Below are 24,772 nucleotides of genomic sequence, written 5' to 3' on the forward strand. Positions count from 1 at the left end.
TGGGGAAATTCCCAGGGCTCAGGCGTGGGTAGTGAAACCAGAAAAAGAAAATTAGAGCTGGAGAGAGGAGGTGAGAATACTGATTTTGCAATATCCCGCAGGCAGGCCAGCGGTCATTTGATACCTTGTTAACTGTGGATCCAAGTACAGTAAAAATCCTTGACAACGTCAAATTCCAAAGTGCTATGAGAAGCCCAGATGCTCTGAGTCAAATGTGCCTCCCCAATGCCCTATGATCCCCAAACTCCTGCCCAGTCTTCCTACCCGCCTTCCTCACCTAAAGCTTCCTAGGCTGACTTTTCACCCTTGACCTCCACAGGATCCCACAGGTTCCAAGATATGGCCAGAAGGAAGGGCCTCCGGCCAGCTAATGGCCCATTGACCTCAGCCCCGAGGGTCTCTCTTCCTAAATCCTAGAAATTAGCCAAAGGGTCAATCACACCCTCCCCTGGGAACCAGAGGCACCTGCGCTCTGGTTACTAAGAAGCCTCCATCCCTCCCTCCATCCTGCTGGTTCAGTGAGGGCTCCAGTGGTCTGTGATGCACAGTACCCTCCCCACCAGCTGGGGGACCTGTGTCTCACACCTGTTTATTTCAAGTGTCCCCCCACCTCTTCCTCACATTCCAACAGGGTGAAGACCACCACTCCATACCAGCACTCTGCCTACACTTCCTCCTCCCTCCTCGCTGGCCTGCCAACCTCACCACACCCCAACCCTGATCCTCGAAACTCTGACTGCCGGTGCTCTGACTGACACTCAGCCAAGCTGTCCGTTACACACTGTCCATGCACTCAGACTGTCCGTGCACTCAGACTGTCTGCATGCACCCTGTCTGTATACTCAGCTGTCTGTTTGCAATGGTGTCTTAGTGCTATCACCAGGAAGCAGGGAGTTAATTGTTGTGCTGGTCACGAGATGAAAATATCGGGAACATATCTATTAGTAACTTGAAGGTCAACATAAAAAGAGATAAATAAATGGTAGAGAGCTGTTATATTGGCCAACAGAGCCATGAGCATTCCCAATGCAGCTGAGCTGGAGCTTGTACAGTCCATCAGGGAGTGTGTAGGAAATCATTTTTCTCTCTCCTTGCCCTTTCTCTCCAACCCCTATTGGTTTGAGTGTCATTTTGAATAGCAATGAAAACAGCTCCTCGGATTGACGTTGGCACATAAACCTAAACTACCTGCCCTCCTAGAAGGCGGGAAAACCCCTGGGGTTACCATTTGGAGGTTGGGATCTTGCTTTTAGTAGCTGTTTGGGTCTCAGGTAAGGCCTTCAACCTCCCTCTTCCATGTTTTACAAGATTAATGGAATTCTGCAGTGGGAAGAACCCTATCAGAATATGAGTCTGATCCCCCGGTTTCACAGCAGGAAGAGTGAGGCTCAAGCTGGTGCATCCCATGCCCACTGCCCCTGGGTCAGTGTCCAAGGACGGCTGTTCCCAGCGGGGCTACTGCTGGACCCCAGGCTCTAAACAACCTCTGCTTCTTAAGATCAAAGCACTTCCATGAGCCAACAGCTCACATAGCACAAGTGCTGTTCTCAACCATGGACTGTTTGCTGTCAGAAAGTGATAACTATTCTCAACCCAGGTCTTTGCATTATTTAGGAAACTAGCCAGGAGACCGAAGATGAGGTTCCTGGCCGAGACCCTGACCCTGCAGAAAACTTTGAGAAAATCCATCGCTGTTCCTGAAAATCCACCCTCTTGTAGTATTTGTGTTCTAGCAGCTCAAGCAGCCCACCACACCCCTTCCTGTGCCTGGACACTCAGGGAGACCACCAAAGATGGGGAGACTGTCAGCACCCCTGCCACCCCAGGAAGGTTCTCTCACCGCTCCCTCCCTGGTGGTGGAGTGCTCAGAGCACTGCCTTCCTCCCATCAGCCCCTAGGGAGACTTTACGAGGCCCCCAATCCCTTTCTCCCTACCCCCAGTGTGACTAATCGAAACCGTACCTCACACCCTCTTGCCTTGGGGTCAGCATGTGACACTAGTCTCTGGCCCGTCGGATGATCAGAGGTAAGAAGTGGCCCTGCTCTATCCCCTCTGTGGTCACCCCGAAGGTCCCACACGGTATAGCCAAAGGGTGGTGGGGCTTCCGTCAGTCCCTGTCCAAGGGTGTGGCAGGTACATCATCTGGGGTCAACGTGAGACCATGAAGAGTGAAGGGGAGGAGTCTAGCCTGTCAGTCAGGTTGCAGCTTGATGACCTCATTGGGAGGCACCAAGGAGATAAATAACTCACTGGAGGCCAGACCCACACTCACTCACTCTCTGCTTCGTCTTCCTGCTGACAAGACACATGGAGACAGGCTGATGGAGCCAGAGCCCTGGAGCTGGAAGAGCCACGTGGGGACCCATGCCAGTGCTGAGATGCTTCCACCACCACTGGACACACAAGACTTCCCATCCACTGGCCGGGGAACTTCCTGCATCTGGCTTCATTGCATGTGTTGTGTGAGTCTGTAAAGGAATTTATAGATTGGTATTGGACATGTGGACTGGACTGGGATGTTTTCTTAATATACAGTTACTCTGTATATAAAGCTCTTTCTTATACACATATGAGTGCCTCTGGAGTTGTTTCTCTAGACCACCTGGACTAACACAAAGGGGATGCAGGACCTGTGTGGGCCCACCTTGCTGCCCAGGTGGGAAGGTGTTGGGGCTGTGGCAGCAAGCCCAGCCCATGCCAGCGAGGACACGCCGTCTTCTCAGCTGGCCTGAGACCAACAAGAAAGGAAGTAGCAAGCCTCACAGGTGCCTGCAGTATTTGGAGCTACCTCTGAGCACAGAAAGGATTTCCAGGTCTTCCAGGTTTGTGACAGAGTGTGCCAGGAGCTGTCAGATAATGGAAACTCGCCTCTAAGAAAGCTGGGTACACAAATGCACGTGTGTTGGTCTGGGTGACTAGAGAAACAAATCCAGAGGCACTCATATGTGTGTAGGAAAGAGTTTGTGCAAAAGAGCAATTGAATATTGAGAAAACATCCCAGCCCGTTCCAGATTAAATCCATAACTCCAATATTAGCCCATATGTCTGCGACCAATCTATAAAGTCCTCTTCAGACTCACAAAGCACATGCAATGATGCCGAATGCAGGAAGATCACAGGCCAGTGGGAGGGAAGGATTGTAGGTCCAATGGCAGTGGAAGCATCTCAGTGCTGGCAGAGGTCTCCATGTGGCTTCTCCAGCTCCGGGGCTCTACAATCACTCCATGTGTCTTGTCCACAGGAATGTCTTACAGGGAGTGAGCTAAGTGTCTGGCCTCCAATGAGCTATTTATCCTGTCATATCTCCAAATGGGGTCATCAAACTGTGACCTGATTGACAGGCTAAACTCCACCCCTGCATGCTTAATGGTCTCAAATTGACATCAGATTATGTAATGACAACAAAAGGTTTAGTAAGGAAGCTGACCCACTGAGATTAATGCTGGTGAGACGTGCTCAGGATACAGTTGTTCATCAGGACCTGACAGGTCTTTCAGGACTGCCAATAAATGCCCATAAGGCAGCCCACTCCGCCAGAAGCCTCAATCTGAAGGCATGCAGCTCAAGCTCTGTGGGTCAACAAGCCCAACTTCCCCAGATAAGTACCCAGAGGCACCTCATTCCTGGAAACCTCAACCCAAAGGCACTCAGCTCCACTTCTGAGAGCCAGCAAGTCCGACTCCCCCAGTGAAGGGCCCAGAGGCCCCCACCCCACAAGGCAGCCTCCTGCGCAGAAGCACTCAGCCTTACTTGCTCCATGGGTGAGAAGTCCGTCACTCTGTTCCATGCTCAGACTCCTGGTTCTGCTGCTGCTGCTGTCCTCTGGATCCAGGAGGTTCACTGTGCAAGGATCTTGGGTCCAGAGGATGTGCTCCACTCTGGCTCTTGTTGGCAGCGAGACCCCCTCCTGCTTCTGGGAAGGTTCATTTTATATGTGGCAGGAGGACAATCATCATGTTCACAATTACCCACAGGGGAGTCCTATCCGTGTCTCCTCCACCTCCTTACCCAGATCCGTGCAGGGCAGGGTCTTTGGTGGGAGCTAGGAAACACTGGCTAGAGAATTGAGTGACTGAATAGTTGTTCATGAAGTCACTGTGGCTGCAGCAGCTGAAGACGCCTCCCCCCCGACCTCCGTGAGCTCTCCTCTCAGTCTCCCAGGCACCCTGAATCCCCCACCGCTCTTCACTGTGGGAGTCCTCGCTGGAGGCTAGCCTCGGCCCACTGTTTTCTTTCATTAAAAGCCATGTCCCTGCGCTATAATTAGCATGTCGTACCATTCACTGGTTCGTGCAACTTCAGACGGTGTGCAGCCGTCACCACAGTCAGCTCAGGAACGTTCATGTGGAGCCCCTTTCCTGCCCACACCGCCCCTTCAATGACTGCGCCAGATCCCCCTGCGGACCGCCCTATACCACACACAAGACGGAGATGCCCACCCAGCACGAGGCGCACATGGTCCCACCAGCTCGTCTGGCATCAAGAATGGCATCGAGCTCCCCACCCCAGGGTTCTTTCTGTGCCAAGGCCACCTTGTCACCAGGATGCTCAGTGGCCGGCATCCCCTGGCGAGGACCACTTCCCACATGTTGTAGACCATCCCTGTACCTGGAGAGGACTGGGGGCCTGATTCCCCACAGGGTGCAGAGCTCCTGCGTGTCCCAGGGTCGCGGGTCCTCATGAGCTTTCACCATCGGCAAGGAGCGCCTCTGTCTTCTCTCTCCAAAGTCACAGCCGGATTGATGTGGCCCCTCATGCCTTCCCCAGTTAAATTAGAGGGTCACACGGGCCACCACACGCTGGGAGGCTGCAGGTTCCCCAAGCCCGTAAAGAGAACCTCAGCTGCCTTCCCTGCCACCCCAGGGGCTAAGTGTGTCCCAGGTCCAACCCAGAAACCAGGCCTGGGACTGAGTGAGTTCAGCCCCTGCTGTTCTCAGCCGCCAACCCCACTGTTCAAAGGAAGATGGAACTGGGTCACCCACAGCGCTATTAACCAAAAATTTCCAATTTGCAATTTAATAGACTCCTGTCGCCGACCGACCGCCCGCCAGCCAGCCTGGACAATGTCATGAAGCCCTGCGCCTTAGGAAGGACTAACCAGCCGGAGGCTCTGCGGATGGGGAGCACCGAAGAACGGGCGGCCAGGGTCCATTTCCGGGAAAGTCTCCTGGTCACACAGCGCAGCTGCCCGCAGGCACGGCAGCCAGACTGTGCCCTTCAGTCGGCAGATAAGGGGCCGTCGTCAAAGTGCACGAGGCCTCCCCAGACGCAGGTGGTGCCCAGCCGGGAAGACACACCCCTCTGCCCACCGGTGGGGGCAATCGCCAGGAAAGGGGAGCAGCAGGGACCACACCCACCTGGCATTTTACCAAGTCAGCCCCAGGCTCGTCATCACTCAGCGCCCACTCACCCAAGGGAGGGAACATCAAGGCCGCGGGGCGGGGGGGGGAGGGTGGGGGGGAGCAAAAACAAACCCTCCAAGTCTTCCCTGGCACGGCGCCAGGACTACGAGCTGTCCTGCCATCCCCATGAGGTTGCGCCACCTGTCACAGGTGCACCTGCAGCTCGGGGAGCTCCTTGTGCAGGTGGACTGGTTGGCAGGCAGTAGAGGTCAGGCAGGCAGGGCTCCTGCTGGTCCTGTGTGAGCTGGGACCTTACAGAGACACATGGTGGGGGGGGGCGGGCGGGCAGGGAGCGGCCATCTGCAGGCAGAGGCAGTGGAGACTGGGGTGAAGTGGCCACCAACTGGAAGACACAAGGAGGGGTCCTCCCCGGGAGCCTCAGGGGCCACGCCCTGCCCCCACCCTGATTCTCAGAACTGGGACACTGCTACTTCAGGCCACCTGTGGCTCACCTCGGGTCTGGTTCACGCGATGTTCCTCCCTGACCTTCACCTGCAGAGGGCGGGCAGCTTCCAGCCCCTGGAGGACCGGTGCCCACTGGGTGGGGTCTGTGATGCAACCCCAGGAAACAGAGGAGCTTTGTCCTGGAGTTCCACCAGGTGCGCCCCTGAATTTCATTACTGTGACGCCTCTCCATGTTTCCGTTTCTAAGCTTTGTGCACCTGGGGGGAGTGAGTGCCTTTCTGTCTGCAGCCTTGCGCTGAGCCATCGCACAACCCAACTCCTGTCTCAGGTACAGTGATGTTACGAATGCTTTCAGCTGATGGGAAAAGTACAACCACACGATCAAAGGCATTCAGCTTGCGGACTATTGCTAAAGTTGAGGCGACTCTCTCAGTCAAGACTCACACATTTTAGGGTTTCAGAAAACACATCATTGGATGTATAGCAAGATCCACCTCTTAGATTTACATTTTAACATCTCTGAAATCAGAATTTATCTTATAATAAATGGCAATTCGTACCCAAATTGATCGGCGTCTGTTTTCTCAGTGCGCATACCATAACCGTGCCTGGCAGCAATGAATGAGGACTTCATCTGATGAGAGGGAGAATGTGCCTTCCACTTTTGAGCATGGAATTGACCTAGAAACTCTGACGAGCCAGGCTGAGACCATCAAGCAGCACCAAGTTACCGCTGACCGTGGAGTAAAACACAGGATCCCATGAAAATCCATGAGTCCATCACAGTGCTAAAAAGGCAAGAAATCAAAAGAGGAGACCCTCTTGTCACCCTGTGCAGTGAGTGACTTCTAAAAATGATCATTGAAATAAAAGAATTAAGCCTTTATCGAGCCTTCCCAGTAAAACTGGTCTTTCGGGAAAACAATCACACAGCTGGTGGGGGAGGCTCTGTTTTGTGGGAGAAAGCCAGTTCAAAGTGGGAAGGAAGAGATGGAAGCAGAAGACCAGCATTCCACAACCCCAGCCAATTACTGGCAAGGATTTCCAAGCCACGCTAAAACTATTGATGTGGCAATCACACAATTTCACGTCAACTTGATGAAGAAGTGTAGGGTGCAGTCTAGCCTGTCAATCTGGTCACAGCTGGTGATGCCTCCTTGTGGGCGTGGCCTCTCCAGAGGATTCTGGGAACTTCCTTTCTCTCTCTCTCTCTCTCTCTCTCTCTCTCTCTCTCTCTCTCTCTCTCTCTCTCTCTCTCTCTCTCTCTCTGCCTTCATCTGCCCGTGGACAAGTCTTGTGGCGACTTGCTGAGCCCTGTGAGAGCTTCTCTCTCTCTCTGCTTCACTTTCCTGTTGAAGAGCCACACTCAGAGAGCTGGCACTAACACGACAGGCTTTTCAGAGCCATGGCAAGGGTGCACTCCGTGGCACGCTCACTACTGAGGTGTGTGTCCAGTGAGCGAGCTCTATACTTTCATGTCCATGCTTCCCAATCACGCGACACACAGTCCAGTCCGCTTCCCCAGGGGCCATGGTGCTGGGTGACTGCTTCATCTCTTCCCCATCTGTTTGGGAGCAAACACAGCCAGGATGCTCTGTGGACACTAGGATGGCAAGACTTCACCTCACGCTCTCAGGAGAGAACAGTCGCTGGAGGGAGAGGCCTCGTGCTTGGTAAAGTGGAGGGCCAGTGGAAAAGGGGAAGAGACATTTGAGGAGCTGGGGTGACACCGTGGCTGCAGCAATGGGCTCAAGCAAAACATTTGTGAGCATGGTGCAGGACGGGGCGGCGTTTCATTCTGTTGTCCAGAGAGTCGCCATGAGGTTGAATCAACTCAACATCTAAGAACAACAGCAAAAAACCACTCCCATCTACTTCTTATGAATGAGAGTTTCCTTTCTAGGTGTGTTGATGTTATGGTTGGGTGTCCCCTGTGGACAACAGAATGAGACTTTGCTAGATCCTGCAATGTGAATGCCATGGCTGCTATATGTGAGCCCATTTTTGGAGCCATGTGTCAATCCCTCTTTTTCACTGTCCCTCTACTTTATCAAGCAGAATGTCCTTCACCAGGGACAGTTTGCTCCTGATAATATGTCCAAAGTACCTGAGGTGAAGTCTCACTGTCCTGGCTTTTAAGGAGCATTTTGTTGTACTTCTTCCAACATACATCTGTTTGTGCTTCTGGCAACCCAAAGGATATTCAATATTTTAGGCAACAACAACCATGGTGCCTTTCTCCCCATCCCATCATAAGAAATTATGACTTTGAAAAATGGGTGCATAAGCAGATGTGGTGAAGAAAGCTGATGGTGCCTGGCTATCAAAAAATATAGCGTCTGGCATCTTAAAGGCTTGAAGGTAAACAAGCAGCCATCTAGCTTAGAAGCAACAAAAGCTCATATGGAAAAAGCACACCAGCCTTTGTGATCATGAGGTGTCGATGGCATCAGGGATCAGGCATCAGAAGACCCAAAACAATCAATGCAAACAAGGGGGGTCAGTATAGCACCAATAAAACTCTACATTCCTCTAGTTCTTTAAGGCTCCCCTCCCACTATCATGACCCCAGTTCTAATTTACAAATCCAGCTAGAGGGGTGCATGTGCACCGGTACAGATAATACCTCTCAACATAGAAAATCCAAGACAGACGAATCCCTCAGGAACAGTAATAGGAATATCGATACCATGAGGGTAGAGGGAAGGTGGGGGAAGAAATGAAAGAAAGGGGAACCAATCAATGATTGATTATAAACCCGCCTTCCCACCCAGGGGGATGAGCAACAGAAATGTGGGTGAAGGGAGACAGAAGATGGTGTAAGATATGAAAATAATAATAATTTATAAATTATCAAGGGGTCATGAGGGTGTGAGGGTGGGGGAGAAATGGAAAAGTGAGGAGCTGATACCAAGGGCTGAAGTAGAAATAAAATGTTTTGAAAATGATGAAGGAAACATATGTACAAATGTGCTTGATACAATTGATGCATGGATTGTTGTAAGAGCCCCCGATACAATGATCTATTAAAAAGTGACTTTGGTGATTGTTGTTACTAGACGCCATCAAGTGGGTCCTGCCCCATAGCAACCCTGTGCTCAACAGGATGAGACGCTGCTCAGTCCTGCACTGCCCTTTGATGCTTAGGGAAGATGACAGCATCTTGATTTCTCTATCAAGTAATGACTGCTCTCTCCTTGGCACTAGGAGATAATGTGTGTGGTCCTACTTTGGCATTGTTGCTATATCCAGTTTCCATTCTATACCAACTGTGTTAGGCCAGGTTGGCTAGAGAAACAAATCCAGAGACACTCATATGTGTGTAAGACAGAGCTTTATATCAAAGAGCAATTGCTTATTGAGAAAACATCCCAGCCCAGTCCTGATCAAGTCCATATGTTCGATATTAACCCATAAGTCCAAAACTAGTCCATAAATTCCTCTTCAGATCACGGTGCACAGGCAATGATGCCAAATGCAAGAAGATCACAGGCCGGTGGGTCCAGAGTCTGTGGATCCTGTGGCAGTGGAAGCATCTCGGCACTGGAGCGGATCTACATGAGGCTCCTCCAAGTCCAGGGCTGGTGCTGCCATCAGCAGGGCCCCATGTGTCTTGTCAGTAGAGAGTCTCAGGCAGAGAGACTTGGCAGAGAGAGAGTGTGTGTCTCCTGCCTCCAGGGAGGAAGACAGGAGTTCCCAGAATCCTCAGGAGAAGGCCATGCCCACACAGAGGCCTCATTGGCTGTGACCTGATTGACAGGCTAGACTCCACCCCTTCACTCTGAATCCTCAAATTGACACCACGTTATGTAACTACCACACCGTGCACATGCAGGAGTACACCATACATAGAAAGGTCGGGTCAGCATCCACCACGTGCTCTCCTCTGAACAGCAGCAATGAAGCTACCCACACCCACTGCCATGGTGGTCATCTAGGACAGACTAGAACTGCCCCCTTGGGGTTCCAAAGCTGAAAATCATTATAGAAACACATGGCCTCACTCATCCCCCCACACCCTGCCTTACCCCACCTCCCCCCACCCCACACACACATGCACACAGAACAGCTGGTGGGTTTGATCCCAAGACCTTCAGAGTAGAAACTCCCGGCAATTAACCCGCTGCACCGCCGGGCTCCCAACAGTAGGAACGGAGTGGTTTGGGCTCTCACTGAGGGCTGCCTCCTACTCTCTAGACCGTGCACTCTCTGCATTTGCCGTCAAGAGACGCTCTTCCCAGACAGCAAACGGAAACCACTCTGGTTTCCACGTCTGGCAGCATGACACTCCATACTCTGACTGCATCCTCACTGGATCAAGTGAAGAAGCTGGACAAGACAGGAACACGCCGTCAAGTGTATTCGTGCTCCAGCAAGGGCAGCAGTGGTTGCCCCAAAGCCAGAGCAAGCGCACACCAGGTCCAGAGGAAGCCAGAGAACCGTCCCGATGGGAGCCGAATGTCTGAGGCAGGCACAGAGTGCAGGTTCTGAACGGTGGTGGTGGTGGTGGTGGTGGTGGTGGTGGTGGTGGTGGTGGTGGTGGAGGTGGTGGTGGTGGTGGAGGTGGTGGTGGAGGTGGAGGTGGTGGTGGAGGTGGAGGTGGTGGTGGTGGTGATGGTGGTGGTGGAGGTGGAGGTGGTGGTGGAGGTGGAGGTGGTAGTGGAGGTGGAGGTGGAGGTAGAGGAGGTGGTGGTGGTGGTGGTGATAGTGGTGGTGGTGGTGGTGGTGGTGGTGGAGGTAGAGGTGGTGGTGGTGGTGGTGGTGGTGGTGGAGGTAGAGGTGGTGGTGGTGGTGGTGGTGGTGGTGGTGGTGGAGGTAGAGGTGGTGGTGGTGGTGGTGGTGGTGGTGGTGGAGGTAGAGGTGGTGGTGGTGGTGGTGGTGGTGGTGGTGGTGGTGGAGGTAGAGGTGGAGGTGGAGGTGGAGGTGAAGGTGGAGGTGGAGGTGGAGGTAGAGGTGGTGGTGGTTGTGGTGGTGGTGGTGGTGGTGGTGGTGGTGGAAGTGGAGGTGGTGGTGGTGGTGGTGGTGGTGGTGGTGGTGGTGGTGGTGGATGTAGAGGTGGTGGTGGTGATGGTGGTGGTGGTGGTGGTGGTGGTGGTGGTGGAGGTAGAGGTGGTGGTGGTGGTGGTGGTGGTGGTGGTGGTGGTGGTGGTGGTGGTGATGGAGGTGGAGGTGTGGTGGTGGTGGAGGTAGAGGTGGTGGTAGTGGTAGAGGTGGTGATGGTGGTGGTGATAGTGGTGGTGGTGGTGGTGGTGGTGGTGGTGGTGGTGGAGGTGATAGTGGTGGTGGTGGTGGTGGTGGTGGTGGTGGTGGAGGTGTTGGTGGTGATAGTGGTGGTGGTGGTGGTGGTGGTGGTGGTGTGGTGGTGGTGGTGGTTGTGATGCTGCTAGAGGTCGTGGTGGTGGTTGTTGTGGTAGAGGTGGAGGTGGAGGTGGAGGTAGAGGTGGTGGTGGTGGTCGTGGTGGTGGTGGTGGTGGTGGTGGTGGTGGTGGTGGTGGTGGTGGTGGTGGTAGTGGTGGTAGTGATGGTGGAGGTGGAGGTGCTCGTGGTGGTGGTGGTGGTTGAGGTGGTTGTGGTGGTGATGGTGGTGGTGGTAGAGGTGGTGGTGGTGGTGGAGGTAGAGGAGGTGGTGGTGGTGGTGGTGGTGGTGGTGGTGGTGGTGGTGGAGGTGGTGGTAGTGGTGGTAGTGATGGTGGAGGTGGAGGTGCTGGTGGTGTTGGTGGTCGTAGAGGTGGTGGTGATGGTGGTGGTGGTAGAGGTGGTGGTGGTGGTTGTTGTGGTGGTAGAGGTGGTGGTGGAGGTGGAGGTGGAGGTGGAGGTAGAGGTGGTGGTGGTATGGTGGTGGTGGTGGTGGTGGTGGTGGTGAAGTTCAGCATGGCGCACCTGTTCCGACTGTGCACAAGAGAGGGCAGTGCTCGGTCCTGCGCCATCCTCACCAGGGTCCCTGGGCTTGATCTCATGTTTGTGGCACTGTGTGCGTCCATCTCTTCCAGGGTCTTCCTCTCTATCAATGCCACTCTACTTTGCCATGCCTGGTGTACTTCTCCAGGGACAGGTCTCTCCTGAGGACACGACCAAAATAGGTAAGACGAAGTTTCTGCCTCCTTGCTTCTGAGCAGCGTTCTGGCCCCAACAAGCACGGGGCTGCCAGGAACAGCCATGGCCTCAGAGGCTGCCAACAGCGATAGGGCAGAAGCCCACTCGTGTGGATTTGTATCTGACGCACGTGAACCTGGAGGAAAAAGCATCTGTGCGCACAGACCTGAAAGCAAGTCAAGTTCGGTTCACGCGGCCCTAGGTACACAGAGCAACTGGATCTCCGCTTTAATTTAGCTGGGAGAGGGAGACACTGGAAGCATGTGTGACGCCCATCAACTTGACTCGAGCATGTATCAATTAGGAAAGGAGAGAATGACCAGGAGGAAAAACCAGTCGACAGGCAAATAGAAATGTTTCAAATCCTCCGTTCAGTAACTGAGAGGTCAGATAAACCCATACGCCCAGGAGGGAGCCAACAAAAAAAGATCATGAAAAATTTCATTAACTTTTGATCCCATTTTCCATGAGCTTTTTAAGATGGCTGTTTATTGTATTGTTTGGCTTGTTGTTGTTCTTGGGTGTTGCCATAGCAACGTCATATACAGCAGAAGGAACTCCTGCCCAGTCCTGCGCCCTCTTCACCATTGTTCCTCTGCCGGAGCCCATTGCTGCAGCCACCGTGTCCGTCCACCTTCCGCAGGGCCTTCCTCCCTTCCACCGTCCCTCCACTTCCCCAGGCATGATGTCCTTCTCCAGGGACTGCTCACTCCTGATAGCTTGTCTGCCATGAGTAAGCTGTGTCCTCCAAATACCGAGTCGCCGTGGCTGGGCCATGATTCTCGGTGGCGTGTCAGTACGTGATCTTGGGTAATATGGCAGTTTCATAATAGTCCCTCGTGATATGATCAGCAAGTCATTTGTAAGAGAATTAAAGGTGGAATAAAAACCAAAAACTAAACTCACTGCCATCGAACTAATACCAACTCAAAAGCAACCTATGTTAGACAGGGTTCTCTAGAGAAACAAAACCAGAACGCTAATTATTTTATATATATTTAGATAAATAGATAGATAGCATAAGAAATAGACAGTTAATTAATCTATAAAGCAGTACAAATGGCTCAGTGCAACTCACTCCCGTGAGACAGTTGTGAGACACTGGCAGTCCTGCAAGTCTTGAGCAGTCCTCTGAAGAGCAATTCAGGCTATCCGGGCACAGGCAGCAAAGAGCAAGCAGGTCACCAACAGTCAGCCAGATGACAGGGCCCGACAGTCCCCAGCTCAAGAGATATAAGTTCCAATAGTGTGGTGAAGCAGGTCTTGAAGGAACCTCAAATTACAGCGACACAGTTCAAGGGTTAGGTGTCCCACAGGTAGTGTAGCTTGCAAAATTGAGGCACGGAACAAGCAAGTCAGCTGCACACTGGTCCAATAACCAAAGAGCAAGAGACAAGAAAGGTGAGGCTCGCCAAGCCATCTATCTCGCCTTCTTTAACCAACCCCACATGTGTTCTTCGGCCACGTTCACACAATAAACATTAACTATCTCACCACCCTATATGACAAGGTAAAACTTTCCCTCTGGGTTTCCAAGACTGAAACTCTTTACGGAAGTAGAAAGCCTCAACTCTCTCCCAAAGAGTGGCTGGTAGTTTCAAACTGCTGACCCTGAGGTTAGCAACGCAACATCTAAGCAATAGGCCACCACGGCTCCTAAGCATGGAATGCTGTTAGGTGCTGGCCCTATGCGCAACAGAATGAAACACTGCTGTGTCCTGTGCCAGCTTCACAATGTTCCTGTGCCCAAGTCCATTGGTGCAGCTGCTGTCTGTCCATCATGCTGAGTCGTCCCCACACAGCCTTGAGGGGGTCTCGCTGGGATGAGACCTGTAGCTCCTTTCATCTTAACAAGAGATAGAAGGAAAGCAAGGAGCAGAGATCCAAAGGGCCTGACTGCCACTACGAAAGAAGATCGGGGCAGACTGTGTCCCGTGGGCCTTGGGCCCTTTGCTGAGACCCTCCTGGACCCGGGGAAAGACGTGCCAAGATGGAGGAGCGGTCCAGGAAATGATGAAAGGAAAGAAGGGCCTTCTCCTAAACTGTGAGCCGCCAGAGAGAACCCTCTTTCCTTATTGCTGATGCTGTCAGGTGTCAGCTCTGACTCACAGTGACCTTATGTACAACAGAATGAAGCGCTGCCCGGTCCTGAGCCGATCCAGCTACTGCTGGGAATGCAGACTCGGACTTCTAATCTCCTAAACTGTGAGGGAACAAAGTTATGTTTGTTAGTGCCGCTCACTTGTGGTCCTTATGTTACAGCAGCAGCACTAAAGAATAAGACAGTGCCCAAAGTACATGGAACAAAGCCTCGCCGTCCCCGCTCCAGGGAGCGTTCTTGCTGAACTTCTCCCTAGGCAGCCTACGGTCTAGTCGATGTTCTTTGTCAACACCGTAATTCATAATTATTATGGCTGTAATGGAGTGAGCACCATAATCAATAAGATTCATTTACTATACCACTGGAGAATACTGCACCCCAAAAGTGGAAAACACAGATTCTTCTCATAAGGATGTGAAGTGTTTCCAAGAATCAACAACAGATTGGGCCATGAGGCAAGTTTCAGTGTATTTTAAAGGGTTTGGATTGCCCAGAGCACTGCGCCGCTGAGTTAGAAATCAATAACAAGGAGATGGAGGGCGGGAGGCAGGGTGGCAGGGCAGCGGCAGGGATGGGAGCCACCAGACGTGTTCACCATCGAGTCCAGGTGGCTTCAGACTGAGCGACAGCTGAATGCAAGTGCCCAGCCAGAGGAGGGGTCATGTCAAGCCTTCTGGGGAATTGACCTGTAGAAGCAAGTGTCCATTGATTGCCCGGCATTGAAATGGCGGTGTTAGCTTGCATATGCAGGGTTAATTTCGATTTTTACAGAACCTTTTCTTCCTTGGAATGCGGGGAATCGCTTTCCCTAAGGAATTCTTAGGGTTTTCTGGCACCGGCTTTGTGCTTCTCCGAACCACAGAGTTCCCACGGCCCGGCAGGATGACATACTCCAGACAGCTGGATGTTAACAGCCCCCTGGTGAGTTGGGTCTGTCTTAGGACCAGCAGAGGAAATCACTAAATTTAGGTCTTCTTTCCTATTTTATCTACTTGGGGTTGAGCACAAAACTGGCCTACAGACATGCCCTGTTTAAGCCCTGCTGCAAAGGTGGGGAGGGGGCGCCCAGAGTGCAGTGGGACGTATGGACAGAAGATCTGTGAGGCCGTACTGCTTCACTGGTAAGGCTTGTGGGTCTCTCTGCTTTCCGTGGGAATATCCGGGAGCTCTGGACAGAGGACTGGGGATTAAATTCTCCATGCCTACCCCTCACTTCAGGAGAAAGATGGGGGCTGTCTGCTCCCATGAGGATTTACAGCCGGGAAACCCTTAAGGAGCAGTTGCAGTTTGTTCGACGGGGTCGATATCAGTCTGCATCGACTCAATGGTAGGGGTTGGTTTTACGCCTCACCAATCACCTCTGTCGCCCTACGCTTCCCAGCGATGACAATAGTAAAAATCTGCTACCAACTAACTGCGCCTTAGCAATGTCCATGTGGCAGTTAAGAATGGCAAGGTGTGGGGCAAGATGAATTAATGCCGGCTGTGATGGTGAAGCCAAGACTGTCCCCAGTGTGGCAGCCATTGCTGTGTGGTTGTCAGGGGCTGTCAAGTCAGTTCCAACTCCTAGCAGCCCTCTACGTAACAGGAGGAAGCGCTGTTCGCCCTGCGCCATCCTCACAATTGTTTTGAGGCCATTGAGTGGTTAGGTAATGATGTCATTTGGTAGCTGTGTGATGATATAAACTGGCAGGTCCTTTGGCAGTTACACGATTATGTCATTTGGAACTTCTGTGAGGATGCCATATAGCAGTTGCATGAGGATGCCATTGGCAATTTTATAATCATGTCTTTTGGCAGTGATTTGATGATGTCTTTTGGCAGTTATTTGATGATGTCATTTGGCAGTTATGTATCAAAGCAATCATTCACTTTTTTGTGATCTGATGTGATCATCCTCCATTTTCTCATAACACTGATTTTCACAGAACAACCTGGTTGTTGGTCTCTAACAAGGTCACTAAGTGAGGAGCAGGCATGGTGGATCTCTGAATCCAGAAGTGCAGCTGTCATGACACTCCAAAGTCATCACTCCAGACAGATGGATTTATACAGCTCAATAGAGAAGGTGACAAATGCAGAGAAATCACCTGCCTTGGCAGCTTCATCTCCAGGGGAAACAGCTCAGAATCCCAGACAACTGTTGAGAGGTTGCGTGGTGGGAGTAGAAGGGATGAGGTGACAGAGAAGGGGGGCAGGAGGTAGCTGTCATGGATTCAACTGTGTTACCCAAAACATGTGCCCAGGTCATTGTGCCTCTGGGCGTGACCTTGTTTAGAAACAGGCTTCTACTTCTGTTAGGTAATGAGGTCATGTCAGAGTGGGTGTGTCCTAACCTAATCACTTCTGAGTTCTAGGAAGAGCAGGGTAGATGCAGAGGCACTCGGAGGAGCCCGCGGACACCATGTGTAAGTTGTCTATAAGCCAAGGAGCCGGGGGGGGGGGGACGCAGTGACCCACAAGGAAGGAATCAACATGGGGCCCTTCAGAGCTGTAAGCAAGCGCAACCCACCCTGTTGTGTTAATTGTGTTGCAGCAGCTCGCAGTGAATCCCAAAGTGATTTAAAGATGTGTTCCCCTCGTCGTTAGACCCAACGTAGAGGTGATGCCGGAATGATTAACTCTCTGCTTGTCTCTGGCTTCTCTAAAACAGCAATGAAAGGGTTACTTAGGATAGTGCTGTCCAGCTTCCTGCATCACAGGCCCCATGGGGAGGGCCCGCTCCCATTCTAGACAAGCCCTGCCCCGTGGGACCCTAGTGCACCCACTTGAGAAGGTTGGTATCGAGGCAATAAATGGAGAAACTTGAGTGCAGTCCCCAATGCAGAACTGTCTAACCATCACTCAAATCTCACACCCAAGACCCAACTCCTCATTTTCAAGATCAGCTCTTCCCACAGACTCCCCAACTCAGGCAGCGACGCACATGCTTTCGATGCTTAAGGTAGGGCTGGTCCTTGGCACCTCCCTCTCTTCAGACCCCTCCTTCAATTCACCAGCAAGCAGGGCCTGGGAGGTGGTGGCGGTGGTGCTTTGCTGGGGGGCAGTTGACTCCGCTCTGACCCAGAGAGTCAGTCCTGTGTGGGAAAGAATGAAGCGCCGCTCGGTCCCGGCCCCTCAAGGTTCATGTCCATGAACCTGAAGCTATTGTTGAAGTCGGTCCATGGGCCTTGGGAGCCCCTGGATGAACACTGACTGAAAGACTGGACATCTATGGCCCAGCTCAGTCACAGAAGCCGCTCGGACTCCAGGACAGGGCGAGGCGCTGTGTGGGCGGAGCTGTGGGGGAGGACGTTCCTGGGAACGGGGTGTTTTAGAAGAAAAGCCGGATAAGAAGGGGGCGGGCATGAGAATCATCTCAAAGATGACTTCAGGCAAAGAGAGAACCAGGGGCAGAGATGGAAACCCGTGCCCACGAGGGCCGGGGTGCACAGAGAAACTTCAGTGTAAGAAAAGGGGGAGATTACAGGCGCTCTGGTGGTGCGGTGGGAAAGCGCTTGGCTGCTAAGGTTGGCAGTTCAAACCCATCAGCTGCTCGGATGGGCGTCCAGGAAGCCCGGTGGTGTAGTCGTGCTGGGTCAAGAGGGCTCCACCCACAGCTGGGGGTTATAATTTCCAAAGCAAGTATGAGCTCTTCACTCTTCAGACTATCCCCTGGCTGTCCTGAGCACAGGGGAGCAAGGAGAACGCAGATGGGCCACTCACGGGGAGCGCTGCACCACGGATCCCCCACGACAATGTCCGTGCTTCGCATCGCACACCGTCACAGGCACCCGCAGGACAGGGGAGCACAGAGCTGTCCACCTCACAGGCCGGACTACTGGGATGACGGCATCTGAGGGGCTTCTAAGCGCCCATTAGCACGTCTATAACATCACAGCGCCTTCCTGGAGAAAAAGCCGGCACCAACAGACCGAGGGTTTTTAATTCCCATCAGTGACCCCCAACCCAAGGCAAGCCACTGCCATCCAGTCCATTCCGACTGCCAGTGACCCATCTGTAGGGGACAGACAGCCTCATCTTGCTCCCATGGATCAGTGGGTGGATTTGAACCACCGACTGCGCCACTGGGCTCCTTATTGAATGGGGATAGCACTTAACCTTGACTCGAGTGTACCCACAGAGGGTGGGCGGGTGGGTAGGCTGGTGGGTTGGTGGGCATGTGAGTAGATGAGTTGGTAGGTGGGTTGGTTGGTTGGTTGGTGGGTGGGTGGGTGGGTGGGTTGGTTGGTTGGTTGGTTGGTTGGTTGGTTGGTGGGTAGGTGGGTGGGTGGGTTGGTGTGTGAGTGGGTACGAGTAGGTGGGTAGGTGGTTTGGTGGGTGAGTGGGTAGATGAGTTGGTAGGTGGGTGGGTGGGTGGGTGGGTGGGTTGGTTGGTTGGTAGATAGGTGGGTGGGTGGGTGGGTTGGTGTGTGAGTGGGTGAGTAGGTGGGTAGGTGGTTTGGTGGGTGGGTGGGTTGGTTGGCTGGTGGGTGGGTGAATAGGTTGGTTCATCTGTTCCTTCGTCAATCTGTTCTTAAATGAGATCACTGTGCCTGCGCAGGCACTAGATCCCAGATGGGTGTCCCCGCACAGCTGGGCCACGCACAGAGTGGGGAACAGGGTTCAGACACAAATCTGCTTTCCACCTGCCAGCAGGAGGTCTGAATGGAGCTGTCACTGGCTCTCGGGAAAGCACCAGTTGACCTGCAAACCACCCAACCCCTCCCCCCAAAACTGACTCACTGCCACTGATTCCAGCCACAGTCACCCTACAGGGAACTGGCCTGCTGAGTTTCCAAGCCTGCACAGAGCTTTACAGAGGAGCAGTCACGTCTTCCCCCAGGAGCGGCAGGTGGCCACGCGTGGAACCACAGCACCCTCACAGGGCTCCTTGCCGGCCATCTGGGCCTGGGACACAGTGAGCCAGCTGACCCTGTGCGCCGAGCAGCTAAAGCCCAACTCTGAGTCCGCCTTGCCAGCCCATCGGGGCCATGTGCTGAGAAAGGGGACCTTCAGGAGGACACTGTGGCAGTTACAGAATCTCCTGTCAACTTGCAAAGGGGGTGGAGTCTAAACAGTCCATCAGTTCGCAGCTTGATGACCTTGTTTGGAGGCAAGAAGGAGATAAATAGCTCACTGGAGGTGGTACACAGACACTCCCTGCGAGACATTCCTGTTGACAAGCCACATGGAGCCACTGAAGTGCAGCCAGAGCCCTGGAGCTGGAGAAGCCATATGGAGACCCACTCTAGTGCTGAGATGCTTCCACCACTACTGGATGCACAAGACTTTCCACCCACTGGCCTGTGAGCTTCCTGCATTCAGCGTCATTGCATGGCTGCATGAGTCTAAAGAGAAATTTATGGACTAGTATCGACATATGGGGTAATATTGGACTTATGGACTTGATCTGGAAGGGGCTGCTATGTTTTCTTAATGTACCATTGCTCTTTGATATAAAGTTCTCTCTTACACACATGAGTGTCGATGAATTTGTTTCTCTAATCCACCCAGACTAACAGAAATGCCCAGGCAGGCATATGAATAAAGGCATGTACATGCAGGACCAGGCTGCAGGGGCCATTCCCAGACGCTTGGCACAGGACAGGGAGCTTTTTCTTAAGACTCAAAATATCTACAAGGATCTACATGTGACCTCCTCCCTGGGGGATGGACAACAGAAAAGGGGGTGAAGGGAGATGTCGGACAGGGCAAGATATGACAAAATAATAATTTATAAATTATCAAGGGCTCATGAGGAAGGGGGAAGCGAGGAGGGAGGGGAGAAAAAAGAGGACCTGATGCAAAGGGCTTAAGTGGAGAGCAAATGTTTTGAGAATGATGAGGGCAGAGAATGTACAGAAGTGCTTTACACTATTGATGCATGTATGGATTGTGGTAAGAGTTGTATGAGTCCCTAATAAAATGTTTAATAAATAAATAAATAGTTTTTTAAAAGAAATTTTTTAAAATTACTCAAAACACCAGCTCCCCCCTGCTCTGTCTAAGCAGCTGGGCATCCAACAGGTGCTCTGGGGCCCGAGATGGACAAGAGATCCCACAAGGTGAGCTGCAGGCACCGCTGAGACCAGGCTGATGCTCGCTGGCCTCTGTGCTGATGCCCTCCCTCTGGGAGCCAGGCAGGCAGCCCTGCTGACCAAGCAAGTGGCAGCTGCCTGTCCCTGGGCCCTGCTCAGAATAGGACCCTGAGTCCCCCCTCCCCTTCGCAAGCCATTAGTGGAACCTCGTATTTCTTGCTGCTGTCAGCACCGGCGCCAAGCAGCAGCCTGACGGTGTGGAGGGAGCGCTCGCTGGGAACAGCCTATGACCGCTGTCTCTCTGGGCAGGTTGCCCTGGGCTGCATCTCAGGTACCCCTGTGGTTGGCCAATTGTCCCCAAGGTGTTAACAAGATGTGAAATGTGGAGTGGCCAGCCCAGGGTGACTCCCATTTAGATCCTGTGTCCTTAGCCAGAGGACAGGGACTTCCAAGAGCAGGAGCATCCATGGTCACTCTCCCAGCCTCTCTGAGTGACACGGTGACCAAGGGGACCGAGAACCAGAGTGGGACAAGACACAGGCCTGAGGGGAAGCCTGGTCCAGCCAGAACCTACCAGAGAGCAGCTGAAAGATCAAATCAGATTGGGTGCAGATGCCCCCTCCTCCATCAGCAGAACCCAGGACAGGGTCCCCGCCACCATGTGGGGAAAGGTCCTGGCTCTTACAGCTGCTGAGTCAGTTCCCACTCACAGGGACTGTCCGTGACAGAGTGGGATGGCCCTGAAGGGCTTCTGCACCGTTATCCCTCCAGGAGGCCAGGCCTCTCTGCCCAGGACACACAGGGTGGGCTTGAACTGACAGCCCAGGTGAGCAATCCACCACTGTAGCACCTGGGCTCCCTCAATGCTCCCTTTGAGCCTCAAAGTCCCAAAAGCCCCTTCACTGGAAGGTCAGCAGCCGGTGTACATATCATTATTGTGTTGTTGTTGTACACTGCTTCTCCTAAAAAGACGCTGTTCTAACTATCGTCAGTACAATTCACTCACGTCTCCACCATGTATTTCCCAGCATTTCCATGACCCACACAGACACTCTGTCCCCACAGACTACAGGCCCCCCAGGCCCGGGCCACTGCCCCAGGAACCTCGGGAGCCTGTGTCCTCCTCACACTTGTCTCTTGTCACTGCTTCATGTACGTGAGTCTGTGACACCTGTGCTTCTGTGTCTGCTTATTTCTTCAGCAGCATGTTTCTAAGGTGTGTCCCTGTCATAGCGAGCGTGTGGGCTTCGCTTCTCTGACCCACGACGACCCTGTACACAGCAGGACATAGCTCGGTAAGGACTCGCCGAACAGGATGGGTTCACCATCTGGGCAATGCCAGTGGGAAATCGGACATGGCTTCAGCACGGCCAAGGGGGAAGGGGCACCTGTGCTCAGCATGCCCTCCGACATGGGGGTCTCGGCTTCCTGGGGTTACGCCAACCATCCATCAGACTTCCAAAGTCCGCACGGCCTGCAGAGCACACAGTGTCGTGGCTGTTGTCGGGGGACACAGGGTTGGTGGCCACTCACAGCGAGTCTGTCCACAACAGAAGCAGACACCAGCCAGGCCTGCACCATCCTCAGCGTCACGGTGACGGTGGGCCTCCTGTGGCAGCCGTGCCGACCACCCCTCGCATCAGGGGCTTCCCCTCGCTGGTACCACGCAGCACTGAAGTAGCACGATCCGACTGCTCCTTAGACACAGGATGGAGAGACTTTGTCTCAAGTGCGTTGTCGGGAGAGCCCCGTCCCTGGAGGACATCGTGCTTGGTAACGTGGAGGGCGGTGAAGGAGAGGAAGGCCCTTGACGAGGTGGATGGACACAGCAGCTGCATCGACGGGCTCAAACCATAAGAACCTGTGTGAGGATGGTGTGGTGTGGGAACACACAGCAAGGAAGGTCTGGGTTGGGGTGCCGCTGGCTCTTGGGAACACAAAAACCCCTCGGGGAGAGGCCCATCCAGTGGCCCCTGAGGACAGAAGAGCCAATCAGGCTCTGGGCTACAGTGATGCCCTTTCCCTGTTGGTGGCCTAGGCGTCCCTGGCTGGTCGACCATCCTCACATGGTGTCTGTCTGAGCCCACTGGGTCTCTTTCTGCATCTAATTGCTTTAGTAAATGCTGAGAAATTAGGTTTAGGATGCACCCAATGCTCCTCAAGGCCTCATTAGCATAACACAGAGCCCCCACGTCCAAGCAGGATCACACTCTTGGTAGAGGTGCTGATGTTCTGGGGAGCCGGAGCTGGGCCATGACATAGCCCACCGCACATGACCTGCGGGAGGTTCTGTGGGCTCGTCCACCAGGAGGGTATGAGGGGAAAGGGAAAGTGGCCTGGCATTGTTTGAGGAGGTCATTGACATTGACATGGGTGGCTTCATTCACTGCTTTGTGGGCAATTCCCAAACCAGTCCCATAAAATTCAGCACCCAGTACACCCAGTCACACAGCGACGTGACGGGTGTGGGAGAACTCGTGAATGGGACACGTATGTGTGGTCCTGCTGCTATTCCACCTTGCCTAGCAATGTGCCACCCGTGTCCAGTGGCCTCCATACTGGGATTTCAAGTAGCAGCAGGGTCACCCAGGGTGGACGGGTCAGCGGAACTTCGCCCCGAGAACGACTAGGAAGGAAGATCAGGGGATCTACTTCCAACCACTGGCAATGACAGTGCTCTGGGTCACAGCACAGAGCGGGAGGCGAGCCCCTGACTGGGAAGGGACACAGTTGACGTGCAGTGGCCGCCACCATGGGCTCAAGCCCACGGGGCATGGTGCGGAGGCCACCGCCCTTTTCTTCCCTGCGAGCAGCAGCAGCAGGTGTCTGTGCAGGGCCAGCTCACCATCCCACGTGCTTCCAGTGAGACCTGTCCTTCCTCTGCACACCTCGGGCCTGTCTGGAGTGATAGACTAAGGAGCAGAGAGGTGGCGTTTTAATGTCCGGTGACAGGTGAACGAAGGCGGTAATGCCTCTGACAGGTATGGAGAGAGGCTCACCACATCCGTGAGCTACGGAGAGAGGACCCCAGTGAGAGCTCCCCAGACCAAGGCCACAGCGACTGTGCACACACAGCCCCCAGGGGGCTTCCCCTCAGATGCTATCCAGCACCCACAGATATCATCCTGACCCCCATGGTCCTCCAAGTCATGGAGCAGACATCACAGCCAGCAGATGCCAGCCCCTTCCCGGGAGCCGGGCTCCAATAACCCAGAAAACCCAAACCCGGTGCCATCGAGTCCGGCGTGAGATCTCATGTCACACTTCCACTGTGTAACGTGGAGCCCCACCTGCCAATCAGGCCTGACAATGCCTTCCTGGGGGTGTGGCCTTCTTATAAGGAAGAAGCTGGGGACCTCCCCCTCTCTCTGCCCCTTCGCCTTCCTGCTTACTGAGACTCTGCCTGCCTCCTGGCTGGGCCCCTGTAGGCCTCCTGACTCTGAAAACTGTGGGCACCCTGCCATAGGGCCACCAACTTTGGATCCCCGTGACTCTTCACCCACCAGCCTGGGACCTCCCTGCTTCCCACATTCACTTTTCTGAGCAATTCAGCCTGCAGCTGCGTGCATCTGGAGAGAGCTCCAGCTAGCGCCGGACCGTGAGCTGGCCTGGGCTGGGATGCCTTCTTGATATGACTGCTTCCTGGTCTCAAGCTCTTTCTGATGCCTACTGAGTGTCCCTGGCTGTGTCCCCAGACAGCCCAGCTGTGTGAGGCTAGAGAGACAAACTGGGGACACTCACACATGCATAAGAAAGAGGACAGCAGCTGGCAAGCCACCGCACGGCCATCCTGGGAAGCCCACCTCATAGCGAGGCCCTCAGTGGCTTTCTTCAGATCAACGATTCCGCATAAAATGTCTCCCGGACTTCTGGAGCCATTCGGACCCGACCCAGACCGACATAAAAGTGGAAGGAGAGATAAAAAAGTTTGCTTTCCGCTCTCAGATGAAGCTCGACATAAAAGAATCTCTTGGCAGCACTGCTTCCTACTAAATCTCTCCCTCCCCTCCGCTCCCCTCCCCTCCTGCTGCACTCTGGGGCGGCCTCGTGGGGCGGCGGGAGGATGGAACCCAAGCTGTGCTGCACCTGCTGCCGGGACGTGAGCCGTCTTAACAGTTAGACTTGTAAAATTTGAATTTGAAAAGCACGGTGTACATGCTTCATTTTTCAAAGATTTTGGAAGAGTTCTTTTTCAAGGTCGTGCTCCCTTGGGGGCTTTCTGCTGTGACTCGATCTGCTTCACCATGACACTGGCAGAGGCTACGGCGTCAACCGCGGACTGCCAGAGGAGTGAGCAAACCTGTCCTGGGAGCAGGACAGCCAGGGCGGCCCTGACAAGCTAGGATGCCGGGACCACGCAACTTCGGACCCATTATCAGAAGGGTCTGGCTCCTAAGGAGAGTTGTGCTTAGTGAAGTAGAGTGTAGAGGACAAGGAGGAAGCCCCCCAGTGAGGTGGACGGACCATGGATACAAACACAAACCACACCATTTATGCTGGGTCCGATAGGTCCACCACTGTGATCACTGGGTGGTGGGTCAGCTAGACTGGGCCTGGGTGCTCTGTCGTTCTGCAGTTGAGGTCTCCCCCATGAGGTGATCCAAAATAATGCAGCCAACTCCATGGTGGGTCTATGTGAGCACATCAGAACAGAGGTCAAGACCTTACTCTGGTCACAGGCCTAGTTATGACTCCCTGTAGGTGCGGCCCATCTCATCCCTGAGTGGGTGCTGTGGACAACCTCTTCACT

Source organism: Tenrec ecaudatus, chromosome 2, assembly GCF_050624435.1.
Source record: "Tenrec ecaudatus isolate mTenEca1 chromosome 2, mTenEca1.hap1, whole genome shotgun sequence".
Classification (NCBI taxonomy): Eukaryota; Metazoa; Chordata; class Mammalia; order Afrosoricida; family Tenrecidae; genus Tenrec; species Tenrec ecaudatus.